Source organism: Stomoxys calcitrans, chromosome 2 (genome assembly GCF_963082655.1).
Source record: "Stomoxys calcitrans chromosome 2, idStoCalc2.1, whole genome shotgun sequence".
NCBI lineage: Eukaryota > Metazoa > Arthropoda > Insecta > Diptera > Muscidae > Stomoxys > Stomoxys calcitrans.
In genome coordinates, this window is record NC_081553.1 from 165,598,901 (window position 1) to 165,615,993 (window position 17,093).

Here is a 17,093-nt window from a genome sequence, read left to right on the forward strand (position 1 = left end):
GGGTTGTCAATCAACAGAATCTCTCGTCACTGTACACAGTCCAGCAGCTCTAGCGAGGATCTTGAAGCCCTGTGCCCATACATGCAAGTTGTATTCCATTTTTTGTCTGAAGTACATGGTGTATATATTAAGAAGATCGAAGGAAATGAAATATTTATTACACCGCTTAAGAGTGCCTAAGCACTTGGTGCTTCTTTCGTCACTTCGAATACATGTTTCGACCAACGGACATCACATTCTATCGTCACGTTCTGATCATCAAGAGCCTCTCTCTGTTCAATACCTACACCATTATTAGTTGTTGTTGTTGTTGTTGTAGCAGTGTGTTTCACACCGAGACGGCAGCCCCTGCCGATGGAGGATTCCATCGGGTCAATCCGGTACGTACAACCGGCTGCCATGGGATTGACCATCATTAGTAATTGGCGATTGCAGCATTGCGTCTACCGTGCAATAAAATCTACTCTGTTCGTTCGACACCACCCAAAAAATGTCCAGCAAATCCTGGCAGAGGTTGCTGTCATCTCCAAACGAATAGATCGGATTCAAAGTCTGACGCAATAGTTCGTCAATGAAAATAAGAAATAGGGAGGGAGAAAGGACAGACCCTTGTGATACACCTTCGGTTAATTTGTATCCATCGTATGAGAAGCCATTAATAATAACTCTTATAGAGCGATCTCCAAGAAAGATCGATATAAATCGAACTATATGCTATGCTATATGGTTGTTGTTGTTGTAGCAGTGTGTTTTACACCGAGACGCGCATGGTGTTGTTGTCTGGTGGACGCCGCTTCAAAAATCCACCTACTGCTCAATACTTAACCGGATCCAAAGGATGGCTTGTTTGTGCATCACAGCCGCACTGAGGACGACACCATCTGATGCACTGAATTTAATGCTACATCTTATGTCTCTGGACATTGTGGCTACCCAAATTGCAGCGACCATTGCCGTGTGGTTAAGGGAGTTTTCTCATTGGTCATGTGGCGACTACGGACACTGTGTTATCCTTGATACAATATCCGATGTTCCACGCAGTGTGGATGTGGATGATAAAAATTACAGTACCACTATTTCTGATAGAACCTGTTGGAACTACGATATCCCTGGTAACAGAAGTTACATAGACTTCTATACGGATGGTTCCAAACTAGACGACCAGGTTGGTTTTCGGGAATACTCTAAAGATCTAGAACAGGTCATATCGAAAAGGCTACCCGACGACTGCAGTGTATATCAAGCATAGATCCTTCCAATTAAGGAAGTGGTGGAATGGCTATGATATAATGTCATTACGACGATTGGCATAAATATCTTCTCAGACAGCCAGGCAGCCATTAAATCCCTGGAGAACGTATTTCTGAACACAAAAACCGCCCTCGACTGTCGAAGACCTCTCAACGCGATGGTTGAACAGTTCAAAATTCACCTGTTCTGGGTGCGGGGCCACAGATATAGCCCAGGGAATTGTAAAGCGGACGAGCTTGCGAGACTAGGAACTACCTTACACACTCCAGGAACACTGGAATCTGTGGGTATGCCTCTAGCGACGTGTAAGCTAAGTTTTCAGGACCAGGCCCGAAGGGCAACGAATGATAGATGGTCACAAAGAGGGGGCTTTGAGCATTTCAAAACTATGTGGCCTCATCTAGACTTGAAGAGGTCTACTGTTTTGCTGTCATTGGCTAGAACAGACGTCTCAGTCATTGTGTCCGTCATGACAGGTCACTGTCTAATCGGAAAACATGCTGACAGACTGAAGGTTGCCAGCAACGACTTTTGCAGAAGATGTAGGGATATCGAGGAAGTAGAGACTATAGAACACCTTGTGTGTGTGTGTCCCGCACTAGCAATTAGAAGGAGTTCCACTTTAGGTTCTCATTTCTTTGAGAACCTGTCTGATTTAGCGGATGTGAACATTCGCAAGTTTTTGGGCTTTTTAAAGCGATCTGGATGGTTCAACGATAGGAACTAGAAGGCATCTTCCTTCTTCTGTTCCTGTGGTATCACAATGGACGACTAAACGTCTAAGTGAGTCTAATGGCAGACTGCCACTTAAAAGTCATTGGCTAGAACAGACGTCTCAGTCATTGTGTCCGTCATGACAGGTCACTGTCTAATCGGAAAACATGCTGCCAGACTGAAGGTTGCCAGCAACGACTTTTGCAGAAGTTGTAGGGATATCGAGGAAGGAGAGACTATAGAACACCTTCTGTGTGTGTGTCTCGCACTAGCAGTTAGTTCCACTTTAGGTTCTTATTTCTTTGAGAACCTGTCTGATTTCTGGTTCAACGGGAGGAACTAGAAGGCATCTTCCTTCTTCTGTACCTGTGGTACCACATTGGACGAAAACGTCTAAGTGAGTCTGATGGCAGACTGCCACTTAAACCTAACCTAACCTTACCTAAATCGAACGAAGTCATTTTTCTCTTTGAAGTATAGTTACATACGCTATTATTATACTCGTTTTCTGCAGAACGAAATGGCTAACGCCTGTATGAAGTTTGGCTCCAAGAAATAGGTTTATTTCCTGCAGTTGTTCCCCATATATCAAGTGGAAGCATACATTAACTTTACAGAGATAAAAATAATTTAAAAAAAAAAACAAAAGCTTTGGTTGAAAAACAACTACGGAAGTTGTTAATTTTCCTGCAACAATTTATTTTGAATCTCATCGACCCAAAGTACAAATTTGCAGTTGAAAGGCATTCTTTGCAAGCCAACATATAATAACAACAACAATATATCCATAAACAAGACAAAAAACCATCTACCAGCCCGTCGCATGTACTTTGCTTCGAGTGGTGGTGTTTTTATACCCTCCACCATAGGATGGGGGTATATTAATTTCGTCATTCTGTAACTCCTCAATATTCGTCTAAGACCCCATAAAGTATATATATATTCTTGATCGTCATGATATTTTAAATCGATCTGGCCATGTCCGTCCGTTTGTCTGTCGAAATCACGCCAACTTTCGAAGGAGTAAAGATATCCGTTTGAAATTTTGCACAAATACTTCTTATTCGTGTAGGTCAGTTGGGATTGTAAATGGGCCATATCGGTTCATGTTTTCATATAGCTGCCATATAAACCGATCTGGGCTCTTGGCTTCTCCCATGACCTTCATTATACGTGTCAAATATGGTTTGAATGGGTCTTCAGCCTCATACAGCTCCCCTATAAACCGATCTGCCTACTTTATTTCTTGAGCCCCTAAAAGGCCCAATTCTTATTCTATTTGGCTGAGATTTTACACATAGACTTCTACTGTGGTCTCCAACACTCAATTCAATTAGCATAGCAATTGTTTGTCTAAAAAGAGATACCGGGAAAGAACTCGACAAATGCGATCAATGGTATATAAGATTCGACCCAGCCGAACTTAGTACGCTTTTACTTGTTATTTCTTTGTTCGGCTCGCGCTGATTTGCCTTGTTTGTTTTACAGCAGCTGTCGTCTTTTTCTCTGTCACTCTCTCCACTATTACCCTTAAAAATGTTAATAATTTTGGAGCCGCAGAGTATTGGAACTCATGATCTCATATTTGGTAGTCTTGCACACATCCTCTAGCCTACCGACATCACCTTCTTTACGACGAAATAAATCAATAAGTACTGCAGCACAGTTATTAGTGTATCATTTAATTAAATTAAAAAATAGGTAAAAACCACTCTAAAAAATGTAATGCTGAAATTCGTTAAGAATTAAAAGTTTCACATACAAATTTGGTAGTTGGTTTTTTCTAAGAGTTATTTTTTCTGTGTAGGTTTGGGATTTATGTTTCTTGAGGTCAAACTTCATATCGCCCTAAAAACCCATTTCGCTATTACAAAGCGGACATATTTTTGTATGTTTGTAAAGGAGTAAAACTAATTAAAATGAAGTTCTTCTTTGCGACACACTTCATGTTTCTATACCTAAGGACACGACTCAATGTTCCTAAGGACTGGTGTGTTCAATTGAAGTCTATTCATGGATGAACGTTGTGCAGTACGGAATGTGTACACGTAGTGTTGTTGATATTGTGTAATTGTTGTTGTTTTCATAAAGGTGAGTTTGTCCTTCGAATGGGGGAGTGTTTATTGTTTATTGATTGTTCGTTTTCTGCTTCATTTTCGTTTAGAAAACATTTATTGTTGTTGTTGCCACTGTTGGTGTTTGAGTTTGGTTTACACAACAGCAACAAAAATAGGGCTCAAGGGTTTCGGCTTGGGATATGAAGGCCGATAGCAAAGTGTGCAAAGTTCTTGCACACAGGTGTTCAGAATGGGGGTATCTGTTTGAAGTGGTTGTGGTTGAGAAGCGTGGGTGTGTTTGTGTTTACGGCAACTGTATTATTAGCTCGAAATGTGCGAAGGATAATTGTTTAACCAGGGCTGCGGAGACGGGCAATTGAAGCTCGACTCCGAGCACGAAGTTGAAATTTTTACGACTGCGACACTCGAAAAATATAGTTATGGAATTAAAAACCAATAAAAATTATATTTTATTCATTTTACTTTTGTTCCGTTTGGAACACATCGAAATATCCGTTTCCGATCCTGCAAAGTGGAAAATTCTAATACAATTTAACGATGTCCCTGTGTCTGTCCGTCCGTCCGTTTGTGTGTCCTTCACTAAAATCACGCTGTAGCATTAAAAAATTAATTTACTTACTTACCTTAATTGGCTATGACAGAATATTTGTTCCACTAACCGAACGTAGAATAGCGTTCCAAGCGCCTCGATCTTCTGCGCTCATTCTAAAATCTCTGACACCAAGTTTCGAGGTGTCTCCCACAACTTGATCTTTCCATCGGGTTTTTGGTCTTCCCGGTTTGCGTGTACCACCGTGTTTGCCTTCAAAAGACTTCTTTGCTGAAGCTTCTTCATCCATTCTGACAACATGACCTAGCCAACGCAGCCGTTGTATTTTGATGCGTGTAACTATGCTATCGTCGTCATACAGCCAATACAGCTCGTGGTTCATACGTCGACTATATTCTCCGTCAACGCAAACTGGTCCATATATTTTACGAAGAATCTTTCTCTTAAATACTCCAAGCACTGCCTCATCAGTTTTCACAAGTACCCATGCTTCAGAACCATATAACAGCACGGGTAGTATCGTCTGTCAAGAGGTGGCCTTTGTAAACTGCTTACTTAGTCCAAAGTAGCATCTTTTTGCCAGTTTTATTCTTCGCTTAATCTCAAAACTGGTGTCATTCGTTTCGGTTACGGCGGTGTCGAGGTAGATAAAGTTACGGACTGTCTCAAAGTTGTGGTTCCCAACTTTCTCCATTTTCTTTATCTGCTCGGTTGTGCAAGGCTTTTTGGGAGTTGAAACCATCCATTTCGTCTTATCTCCATTTACTGCTAGACCCATTTTTACTGACTCTCTTTCGATTCTTTCAAAGACTGCAGTTACTACTTCGGGTGACCGACCTATGATATCGATGTCGTCGGCATAGGCGAGAAGCATGTGTTTTCTTGTGATTAGTGTGCCATATCTATTCACATCTGCATTTCGTATAATCTTCTCCAGCAGGATATTAATATATTATTGTCTGAAACCTCGTTTGGTATTGAATGGTTCGGAGAGATTCTTTCCTATTCTTACTGAGGAACGCGTATCAGCAAGTGTCATTCTGCAGAGTCTTATTAATTTTGCAGGGATGCCAAACTCAGACTCCTTTGAACGCAAAGGAGTATCGAAGGCGGCTTTGTAGTCAACAAAGAGATGGAAGGTGTTGATTTGTTCTTCTCGGGTCTTTTCCAGGATTTGGCGCAGTGTGAATATCTAGTCCAGGGTGGATTTACCAGATCTAAAGCCGCATTGATAGGGCCCAATTATCTCATTGACTTTAGGTTTTAATCTTTCACACAATACGCTCGAGAGTATCTTGTATGCGATGGGGAGGAGACTTATTCCTCTGTAGTTGGCACATTCCGTCTTGTCTCCTTTCTTGTGTACGGGACATAATATGCTGAGGTTCCAATCATAGGGTATTCGTTCTTCTTGCCAGATTGCGCAGATGCATACGCTTTATCAGGGTGTCGTCTCCGGTCATAAATAGTTCAGCGGGTAACCTGTCGGCTCCTGCTGCCTTGTGGTTCTTTAGTCGGTTCACTGCTACTTGGACCTCATTCTGACTAGGAGGTAAACATTCTATACCATCATCAGGGATTGGTTCTGCGGTATTCTCTTCGCCGCCAACATCGGACACTAGCAGTTGGGTAAAATGTTCTTTCCATATCCTCAGCATGTTATCTGTGTCAGTTACCAGATTTCCTTTTTTGTCTCTGCAGGAGGATGTGCCTGCACCAAAGCCATCGGTTTGATGTTTAATTCTTTGGTAGAATTTCCGGACTTCATTCTGACTCCTGTACATTTCAATTCGCTTACACTCACGTCTTTCCATTTCCGATCCGAATCTATATTCGCTCCACGGATCGATCGTACATTTAACACGCTGGTTGAATGCCTTCCATCTATCATAACGTGATCAATTTGGTTTCTCGTGTTTTGATCGGGTGACAGCCATGTGGCTTTGTGAATATTTTTATGTTGAAATCTGGTGCTACTAACTACCATGTTTTTTGCAGCGGCGAAATCTATTAGCCTCAACCCCTTACTGGACGTTATCTCGTGGAGGCAAAACTTTCTGACTGTTGAACCAAAAATGTATTCCTTCCCTATTTTCGCACTAAAATCTCCCAGAACGATTTTAACATCATGGGCGGGGCAGCGGTCATATTCTCTCTCTAGGCGCTCGTAGAAAATATCCTTGGTCTGCTCGTCTTTGTCTTCCGTCGGGGCATGGGCACAAATAAGGCTGATGTTAAAGAATTTGACTTTGAGTTGAAACCCCGAATAACATTGTAAATATCAAGAATGAAATCTTTGTCAGTGTAAAAAAACTATATATTTGTCACAAATTCTTGCAAGAATTTTTCGCAAAAAAAGTGTACATCTATCGTATACAAAATATAACCTTTTTTAGAAAAGAAGTTTACATGTCGAAAATTTGTTTTTATTTTAAAAGAATTATTTTGTTGCGAGTAGTAGAACGCATCGCCTTTTCGTATGGTTTTGAGGAATTTCTCAATCCAGCAACTATCCGTAAGGCAGCTTCGTACTTTTCAAGGAAGCCGTATACTAATCTACTCATTCCGTGTGTAATACCTCGAAACATTGATCTGCGACTCTATAAAGTATATACATACATTCTTTATCGTTAACAAAATCCCAACGTTTTCCACAAAAGAAGTTAACTTGTCGAAAATTTCGTTTAGGGCTAATAAATTATTGTTTTGCATTTAGCCATTGATGTTTTTATTAGGGATTGTAATTTATTGACTTGAATATGGCCCCGAATTAACCGATCGATCAATATGAGTTCTTGAACCCCTCGAAGGTGTAATTCTTATCTGATTTTTGCAATTAAAGATTTTCCTTTTGTTGTAACAACAAAAGGAAGGTCCTTTTACCGTAGACGAAGCTGCTAAAGGGTTAACAATAAACAAAGTTAGTTACGTTCAATAATACTACGTTTATAGCTAACTTTGATATGTAAAAGTGAAATGTAACACTGTTACAATAAAAGCAAATCTTCGTGATAAAAGTATTTTGTTTTTCGTAAAAATTTCCTAAAACGTTTTATTTTTTGTTTTGCCTGTAGGTCGGTTCATTTTGAAGATACACCATATCGGACTATATTTTGATTTAGACTCCTTTAACGGATCTCCTGATTCATGTTCTTGGGCCCATAACATGTGATTTTTTTAACCAATTTCGCTGAAATTTGGCACAGGGAGCTGTATTAGGCTCTTCAACAACTATAGCCTAAATCGGTCTATATTTAGATAAAACAGCCATATATACCGATCTCCCGATTTAAGGTCTTGGAAATTTGGACACTATAAATTGTGTTAGGCCCCCGCCGTTTGTATCGAATATAGTTCGGATGGGGCTATATTCGGATATAGCTGCCATATATACCGATTTCTCGATTTAGGCTCTGGGCCCATAAAAGACGCATTTATTTACCGATTTCGCTGAAATTTGGCACAGTGAGCTATGTTAGGCTCTTCACAGAATTTTGGCACAATGAGTTGTGTTAGGCTCCTCGACGTTTGTACCGAGTATGGTCTAGACCCGGCTTTTTGGATGTTGATGCCATATAAACCGATTTCCTAATTTAAGTTCTCGGGCCCGTATTTTGCTGAATTCTGGCATAGTGAGATGCGTTACGCTCTTCGACAACCGTGCACCATATGGGCAAGATCAGTCTATATTTATATATAGATGTCATATATACTGATCTCCCAATATAGGTCTAAGGGCCATAAAGGGGACATTTATTACCCGATTTCGCTAAATTTTGGTACAAAGAGTTGTATTAGACCCCCACACATCTTAAATATGGTGTAGACCGAATGTGGCTACCATATAGACTATTATCCCGTTTTATAGTCCAGGACAGTGAATTATGTTTGACCGCTTGACGTTGCTGGCGAATTTGGTTCAGATTGGACCATGTTGTTCCTTTAGCAGTGTGTTGTACACTGACGTGGCAGCCCTTGCCTATGCAAGACAACCGTCTGGGATATAGCTATTATGGTTTTTTCGAACGATATTGTGTTTTTGATAGACAGAAGGACGTCATGACGATTAAGAGTTTCGGCCTTATTCATAAAACGTAATACAGATTTGATATAGGTTTATTTGTAAGATTTCCTTTAAAGAACTGTCAAATATATCTATTTTAAGGCTTCATTAAATTTTGTGAACAATGTTGTTTAAGTTCTCGTATTACGCCTGGGTTTAAATCGCGGCAAGTACAAAGGAAAAAAGTTTTCAGCTATCACCTTTTTGTGCTCACCGTGTAAAACATCTCTATTAAGTGGTGCTACTCTGCTGCACGTATTCGGACTCGACAATAAAAAGAAGCCCCTTATTATTGCGCTTAAAAAACTTGAATCGTACTTCACTCTTATACGCTGTTCCCTAATGGAATGTTCATGGACAATTTTGCAATAAGCGGATTTTCTAATTTAGTAGTGGTCGTACAGGACATCGGGTGCATATCTTCAGTTGGAGTAATCTTGGTGAGACCATGGATTCGTTTTCGAATTATGTTTGAGACTTATCTGAAAAGCTGTCATTGTAAATAAAAGCCGAAAGTAAATGTGAGTCTTTCTCTCATCACCCCATTTAATTCATATACGTTGGTGCTGTATTAAATTGGCATCCATTTTCCATTACGGCACTTAAATTAAACCATTACATACATATACCAATCTTTCAGCGTTAACAATAAGTGCACATTCACGAGTTCATCCATTTAAATCTCAAAGGTTTACTTGAGAGCATTTACTTAACCACTTCGTTGGAAATCTTAATTTGAACCGTCACAACAACGAACCATATCAGAGCTGCCGGTACGTCCAAGGCATTGGCGCAGCAAGGGGGGTCCTGGAAGTTAAGCCACCCCATAGAATCTGTATCCTCCCAGAATTTTCTTCAGTACATATATTGTTAAATAATTATACGCTTATTTCCATCTAAATTAACTACAGAACAAATAAAATATATTCCACTTTTAAAAGTATCAAGTATTGAAGAAAAATGTCGAAGTATATAAGGCCGATATAAATTATGGTCGAGTTCTGACAAAGAGCGAGCAAAATTCTAAGAGTTCAAAATTTTTTCGAAAATTGCTGCAAAATTTGTGACTTGTACTTGGCGATGTAGGCAAAATTTTGAAATGGAAATTTCAATTTAGGGTAATTGTATAATGTTTGCCATTACAAATCAGTAATCACATTTACTTTTAAGAGAGCAAAGCATTCCACAAATACTTCATTGATGTACCAGTTGGATTAGAACCGATCTTTCTATTTGAATTCTTCAGCCCCTAGAAGCTGCAAATCTTACCCGTTTTAGCATAGATTGTACACAAAGACATTTGCTATGACTAATAGTCCGTAATCCGAAATGAGCTTGAATGAGCTTTTTGTTTCAGCTTATAAGTCCCAAGAACATAACAAATGCCATCCTAGGTGGGTGATATATAAGGTTGTGCAAAGCCAAACTTAATCCGTTTTTAATTTTCAATGAATAATTAATAGAATCAATAAAATTTTTGTCATGATACTACTAGTAACTAACCTAACCTTACTTCATGGATGTTTAGAACAAATGTGAGAAAAATGCGTCAAAACATTTATGAGTACGAATTGGGAATTCGATTTCAGTGGAAAATGAAATCAATTTCGAAAGGAAATTATCATATTTTAAAAAATCAATTTGTGTTTGTTTTTAGTGTGTTTGTTTGTGTTTTCCTTATAAACTCAGAAACGGCAGAATTGATTATCTTGAAATTTTCACAGATGGTGCATAATGATCCCGTGGTAAAAATAGGGTACTACACTTTTTGATATCTAAAGGGGGGGCGGACCCTCCCCCTTACCCTAATTTTCAGAAACGCCAGATCTCGGAGATGTGTGCTGCGAATTAAGCGAAATTTTGTGTGCTCTCTTATAGTAACCTACAAACAAAAATTTGGTATCCAAAATTCGGATGGAATGCCTAGGGGGTGCCTATGCCAAAACCTACCATATATATGTATATATATATATATATATATATATATATATATATATATATATATATATATATATATATATATATATATATATATATATATATATATATATATATATATATATATATATATATATATATATATATATATATATATATATATATATATATATATATATATATATATATATATATATATATATATAACGTATCCCCTAAATCGGACATATATACCGACCATGGCAATATGGGGCTTAAATTAAAGGAATTTGAGTGAAGAATCTGAATTTGATTTCCAGATGTGGGACCAAGTATTTTTGGGGCCGTCCATCCCCGAGAACATCCCCAAAAAGGACAAATTTACGACCATAACAATAGGGGGCCCAAATGGAAGTAAAGCACGAATCTGATATCAATATTTGAGAAAAGTGTCTATGGGGCTATCCCAACCCCATAACACCACCCAAATACGAAGTATTTTCTGACCATTGCAATATGAGTCTCAAATAAGAGGTATTTTAGAGTAGAACACGTATCTGATATATTTTCAAATCCAAGTCACTGAGTGGCCGCCTATCCCCCAAAACACCCTCCCAATTGATCATGTTTGCCGATTATGGAAAAATGGGGCTCAAATGAAAGGTATTTGGGAGTAGACCATGAATCTGATATCAACATTCGGGACTTTGGGACGTCCTACCACCATAACAACCCTTAAATAGGAAACGAATTTGATATCCAATTTTGAGGCCAATGGCAATATGGGGTTCAAATAAATCATATATAGATATATGAGAATAGAGCACGTTGCTGATATATTTTCAGGGCTTAGTATTTGGGGGGGATCACCTCACTCCCCAAAACACCCTAAATGTGCAGGCATATTTACCGACCATGTCAGTGTGGGGCTTAAATGAAAGGTATTGGCTGGTAGAGCAAGAATTGAACCCACTTCCGGGACCAATTTTCTGGGGGCCTTCCCCTTCCCAAAACATCCCAGAACCAGCAATTTTTTACTGGGCATCGCAATATGGGGCTCAGATAAAGGTATTTGGGAGTGGAATACGAATTTCATATCCAAATGTAGGACCTTGTATTTAGGGCATCACACCTTCCCCAAAACACCCCACAAAGGGTAAACATTTTTCGACCATGCTAATATGTGGCTCAAATGAAAGGTATTTGAGATTAGAAAACGAATTTGATAACAAATTTTGGGGCCATGTGTTTGGGGGACGCCTCATCCTGTAAACTCCCCATAAACCAATGGCAATTTGGGGTTTAAATAAATGACATTTGAGAGAAGAGCACGATGCTGATATTTTTCAGGGCCAAGTGTCTGGGGGACCACCTCACCCCCGAAAAAAACCCTAAATTAATGAAATAAAGTATTTTAAGAATGAGGTACATTTTCCAAACTTAAATTCGTTGACCAATAAAGATCATATGGGATTCAAATAAAGGCACTTATATTGTTAAACTGTTAGTCAAGTGATATACTATTTTCGCAGCATGGTATTACACTAAAAACTCTTTCATTGTCGAAAATGAATATTCAAAAGGAAACAAAAGTTTCCTTAGAATATTAATTTTCGACAATTAAAGATCTTTTAGTGAAATACCATGCTACAAAAAAGTATATCGTTTGACTAAGAGTTTAACAATATAAGTGCCTTTATCTGAATCCCATATGATCTTTATTGGTCTACGAATTTAAGTTTGGATGTAAGGTGTACTCCATTCTTAAAATACTTCATTTCAGCCCGATATTCTCATGTCGTCTGATTTAGTGGTGTTTTCGGGGGAGAGGTGGTCCCCCAGATACTTGGCCCTGAAAAAATGTCAGCATCGTGCTCTTCTCTCAAATACAATTTATTTAAACCCCATATTGCCATTGGCTTAAGAGGAGTTTACAGGATGAGGCGTCCCCCAAACACATGACCTAAAGATAGGTTATCTATTTCGTTTTCTAATCTCAAATACCTATTGGAATGGCCGAAAAAATTTTTCCATTTGGGGGTGTTTTAGGAAAGGGATGATGCCCTAAATACATGGTCCTACATTTGGATATCAAATTCATATTCTACTCCCAAATACCTTTATTTGGGCCCCATATTGCGATGGTCACAAAATAATAGCTGTTTGTGAGGTATTTTGGGAAAGGGGTAGACCCATAGAATATTGGTTCCGAAAATGGGTATCAATTCTTGCTCTACCCCCAATACCTTTCATTTAAGCCCCACATTGTCATGGTCGGTAAATATGCCCGATTTAGGGGTGTTTTGGGGAGTGGGGTGGTCCCCCAAATTCTAAGCCCAGAAAATATATCAGCAACGTGCTCTATTCTCATATATCATTTATTTGAACCCCATATTGCCATTGGCCTCAAAATTTGATATCAAATTCGTTTTCTAATCTCATTTGAACTCCTTATTGCAACAGTCAGCAAATATGTCCGGTTTGGGGTATTGGCCCTAAAAACTATGAATATTTAGTTCCACTCGCTTTAAGACCCAAATTGTCTTGGTGACAATCCTATCCTATTTGGGGGTTGTTATGGTGGTGGGACGTCCGCTAGACAGAAGGTCCCTAATTTTGGCATCATAGACACTTTCCCCGAATATTGATATCAAATTCGTGCTTTACTCCCAAAGACCTTTCATTAGAGCTCCATATTGCTATGGTCGTAAATAAGTCCTGTTTGGGGGTGTTTTGGGGAAGGGGTGAACCCCCGGAAACGTGATCCCACATTTGGATATCAGATTCGTATTCTACTCGAAAACACCTTTGATTTCAGTCCCATATTGCCATGGTCGGTAAATATGTCCGATTTAGGGGTGTTTTGGGGCTTGGGGTGGTCCCCCTAGCACTTGGTCCTACAATTGGATATCAGATACGTTTTCTTATCCTAAATACCTTTCTTTTGAGTCCCATATTGTCGTGATTGGTCTAAATATATGTTTGGTAGGTTTTAGGGTGGGGCAGGCCCCCTAGGAACCCTATCCGAAATTTGGATACCAAATTTTTATTTTTAGGGTACTATATGAGAGCACACAAAATTTCGCTTAAATCGCACCACCCATCTCCGAGATCTGGCGTTTCTGAAAATTAGGGTAAGGGGGAGGGTCCGCCCCCCTTCAGATACCAAAAAAGTTTAGTACCCTATTTTCACCACGGGGTCATTATACACTATCTGCGAAAATTTCAAGAAAATCGGTTCCGCCGTTTCTGAGTCTATAAGGAACACACAAACATACAAACAAACAAACAAACAAACAAACAATCAAACCTACAAACAAACACAAATTGATTTTTATATATAAGATATTATATAAAACGGCATTAGTCCTAACGACCTGCAAATCTTTTTATACCCTACACAACTACTGTGGTGCAGGGTATAGTGAATTTGTTTGTAACATCCAGAAGGGAGGTAGACTCATTGATAAGTATAGCGATCGACTCAGAATCACTTTCTGATCTAGCTATGTCCTTCTGTCTGTCTGTCCGTCTGTCCATGTTATTTTGTGTACAAGGTACAGGTCGCAATTTTCATCCGAACGATTTCAAATTTGGCACAATCACTTTCATTGTCCTAGAGACGAAGCCTATTGAAATTAGAAAAAATCGCTTCATATCTGGATATAGCTCCCATATATATGTTCGTCCGATTTGGACTAGTGTTGCAATAATTTGGTCGTTTATTAACCGATTCACACAAACATTTGCACAAAAGATTATGACTCCCGGTATTATTATTGAATTTAATAGAAATCCCCTCCTCCCCTCCTCCCATATATAATTTTGTCCGATTTTGAATAATACTCAATAATTTAGAAAATTTATAACAGATCTTCGCAAAATTTGGCAGGAAGGTTTCTCTAATAACCTATTTATCAATTGATCTTTTCAAAAAAATCAAATTTAAGCAAATTTTGATGCATCGGTTCGGAGACCACGGTTACGACGAATGGTTCTCCTCCTAGCCTTGTTTCCTAGTCCTAGTCCTAACCCTATATTGTTGCCGTTCATATGTTTTATTGACTCGTAAGCACCACGCATGTGTCAAATATTATTATTATTATTCAGTTTGCTCAGCTAACAAGGCATTTGACCAACGAAGAGGAGGCTCGATATTCAGTACTGGTTGTGGGTTTTTTGCACTTGATTTCGCCGGTAGCTTGGCGTAGACGCTTCCGGTGTTTTATTTTTTCTATAGTTTTGATGCTTGTCCACTTTTGTGGCATTGACTAGCCACACGTATGATAGAGTTGGGCATCTCAGTACATAGTGCTGTAATGTCGACCCTTGTATGGGTATTATTTAACAGCTTCTTAATTAATGCAGTTATTTAACACCTTCTTAATTAATGCGTGCGGTTTCGGGGTCTTTAAGGTGGAAGAGGTTGAATTTTGGTCTTCTTGTTTGAGTCATATTCACGACGGCTGGGGGTAGACTGGTCACTAAGTGCATATGGTCATTAAGTCTAGGGTCTAGTTTTATACATTCATCAACCAATCACTCAGAAGAAGACTGGGGCAAGATAATTTAAATTGTCCAAGGATAGAAGACATTGAGAAAATGTCAACAGGATTACGATTGCACTGGTGGGGTTCTTCGTAGATAGTTGTCATCTTCGGGAAAGGAAATCTGCCCAAGAAAAACCCTGGATGACCGGGGCGATTCGCAATATTGGGAAAGATAAGCCAAAACGTACACACTGGCGGTATGCATTGACATCGAGGGGGTTTTTAACAATGTGCGGACCGACACACTGATCCAGTACCGGGTGGACCCGGTCCTTAGAGCCTGGATAAGCCATATGCTAAGGAACAGGTGGATAAATTGTGTGTCCCATGGCATAAATATAAAGGAGAAAGTGGCACAGGGCACGCCACAGGGGGGCATTTTACCGCCACTCCTATGGGTGATCAACATAAATGACCCATTACGGATGCTTACTGAGGAAGGATTTAAACCCGTTTGCTACGCAGATGATGTTATAATACTTTTAAGGGGTAAGGATCCGAACGAGCTATGCAGAAGGGCCGAAAGGGTCTTGCATATGGCATACGATTGGGCTGGACCTAGAGGTCTTAATGTTAACCCAGAGAAGACTGAAATATGCCTGTTCACGAGGAAACCGAAGGTGGGCCAATTTAACGCACCTCGTTTCCTCAATAAGATTTTGAAATCTGACAAGGTCAAATACTTTGGTGTGATCTTGGACAGGAAACTGACAGATGTTGGGCACTATGTAGACGGACCGTAGGCTCGAAATGGGGTCTGAATCCTAGGATAGTCCACTGGCTCTACAGGAGCGTGATTTGACCAATACTTACTTATGCCTCAGTAGTTTGGTGGACTGCTATGGAGAAAAAGTGCAGACTATTCCAGATATCCGACCCATTGACATACAGATTAAGTGTGAGGCAGCCACTGTGGCTATGAGACTTACAGCGATTGGAGAATGGATTGAGGATGGGATCAGCTCATACCATCGTGGTATAATCGAGGCGACGATAGGTAACCTGGAAGGAAGGGAAGAGGTTTCCGATCGTATACCTGAGATGAACCTTGAAGTCGAGTGCAGCAGTTCCTCGCACATCGGCACAGTCTTCGATTGAGGGAACCCTAGTATTGCCATCTGGAAAATCGTGTTACACGGATGGATCAAAGCTAGAGGCCAGAGTGGGCCTGGGGGTTTATATTGAGAACCCAGGGACTGAGACATGTTTAAGCTGCCTGACCATAATACGGTCTGGCAGGAGGAGATCCGGGCGATCATGGAATGCGTGAAATGGTGTGGTGCTAACGCGAGGACGTCGAGTGTGAGCATCTCTACTGACAGTAAAATTGCCATAAGGGCAATAACAACCAGGACGGTAAGGTCACGAACAGTCTTGCAGTGCAAGAAGGAGATTAACACCTTCTCTGAGGATGGGAAAATCCGCATCGTTTGGGTGCCGAGCTATAACGGAGTAAGGGGAATGAAAGGGTAGACGATCTGGCGGTGAAGGCCAAAGGACTGCCGTCAATAAACTTGGTTAACCCGAAGCCTTTCGCGTCGACGAAGTCCGAGTTAAGGGAGTGGGCGACGAATGCGCATGCAACATTGTGGAACAGCGAGACGATCGGAAGGACGGCGAAAATCTTACGGGGGGATCCAGATCGTAAGAAGACGAAGCTATTACTGAAAGGAAGTAAAACGGGACACATGTGACTACGAGCTCGCTTATGTAACCTATTCTAACCTAACCAATCACAGAAAGAGTTTGCTGATAAATACGTAGGGTGTTTCCATCTGGTGATTTCAAAGAATATGTGTTTTCATTTTATGTGCCTCCATAAAAGAGCCGGCCAACCAATCTGTCGCCATTGGCATTTCGGGTATCGCCAAGTCCTTGCATTTTCATGATTGATTGTATATTATTGTTGTTATTGCCTACCTTGGCATTGACATCCCCCACAACAAGTTTAATGTCTCGCTTTGATAGAG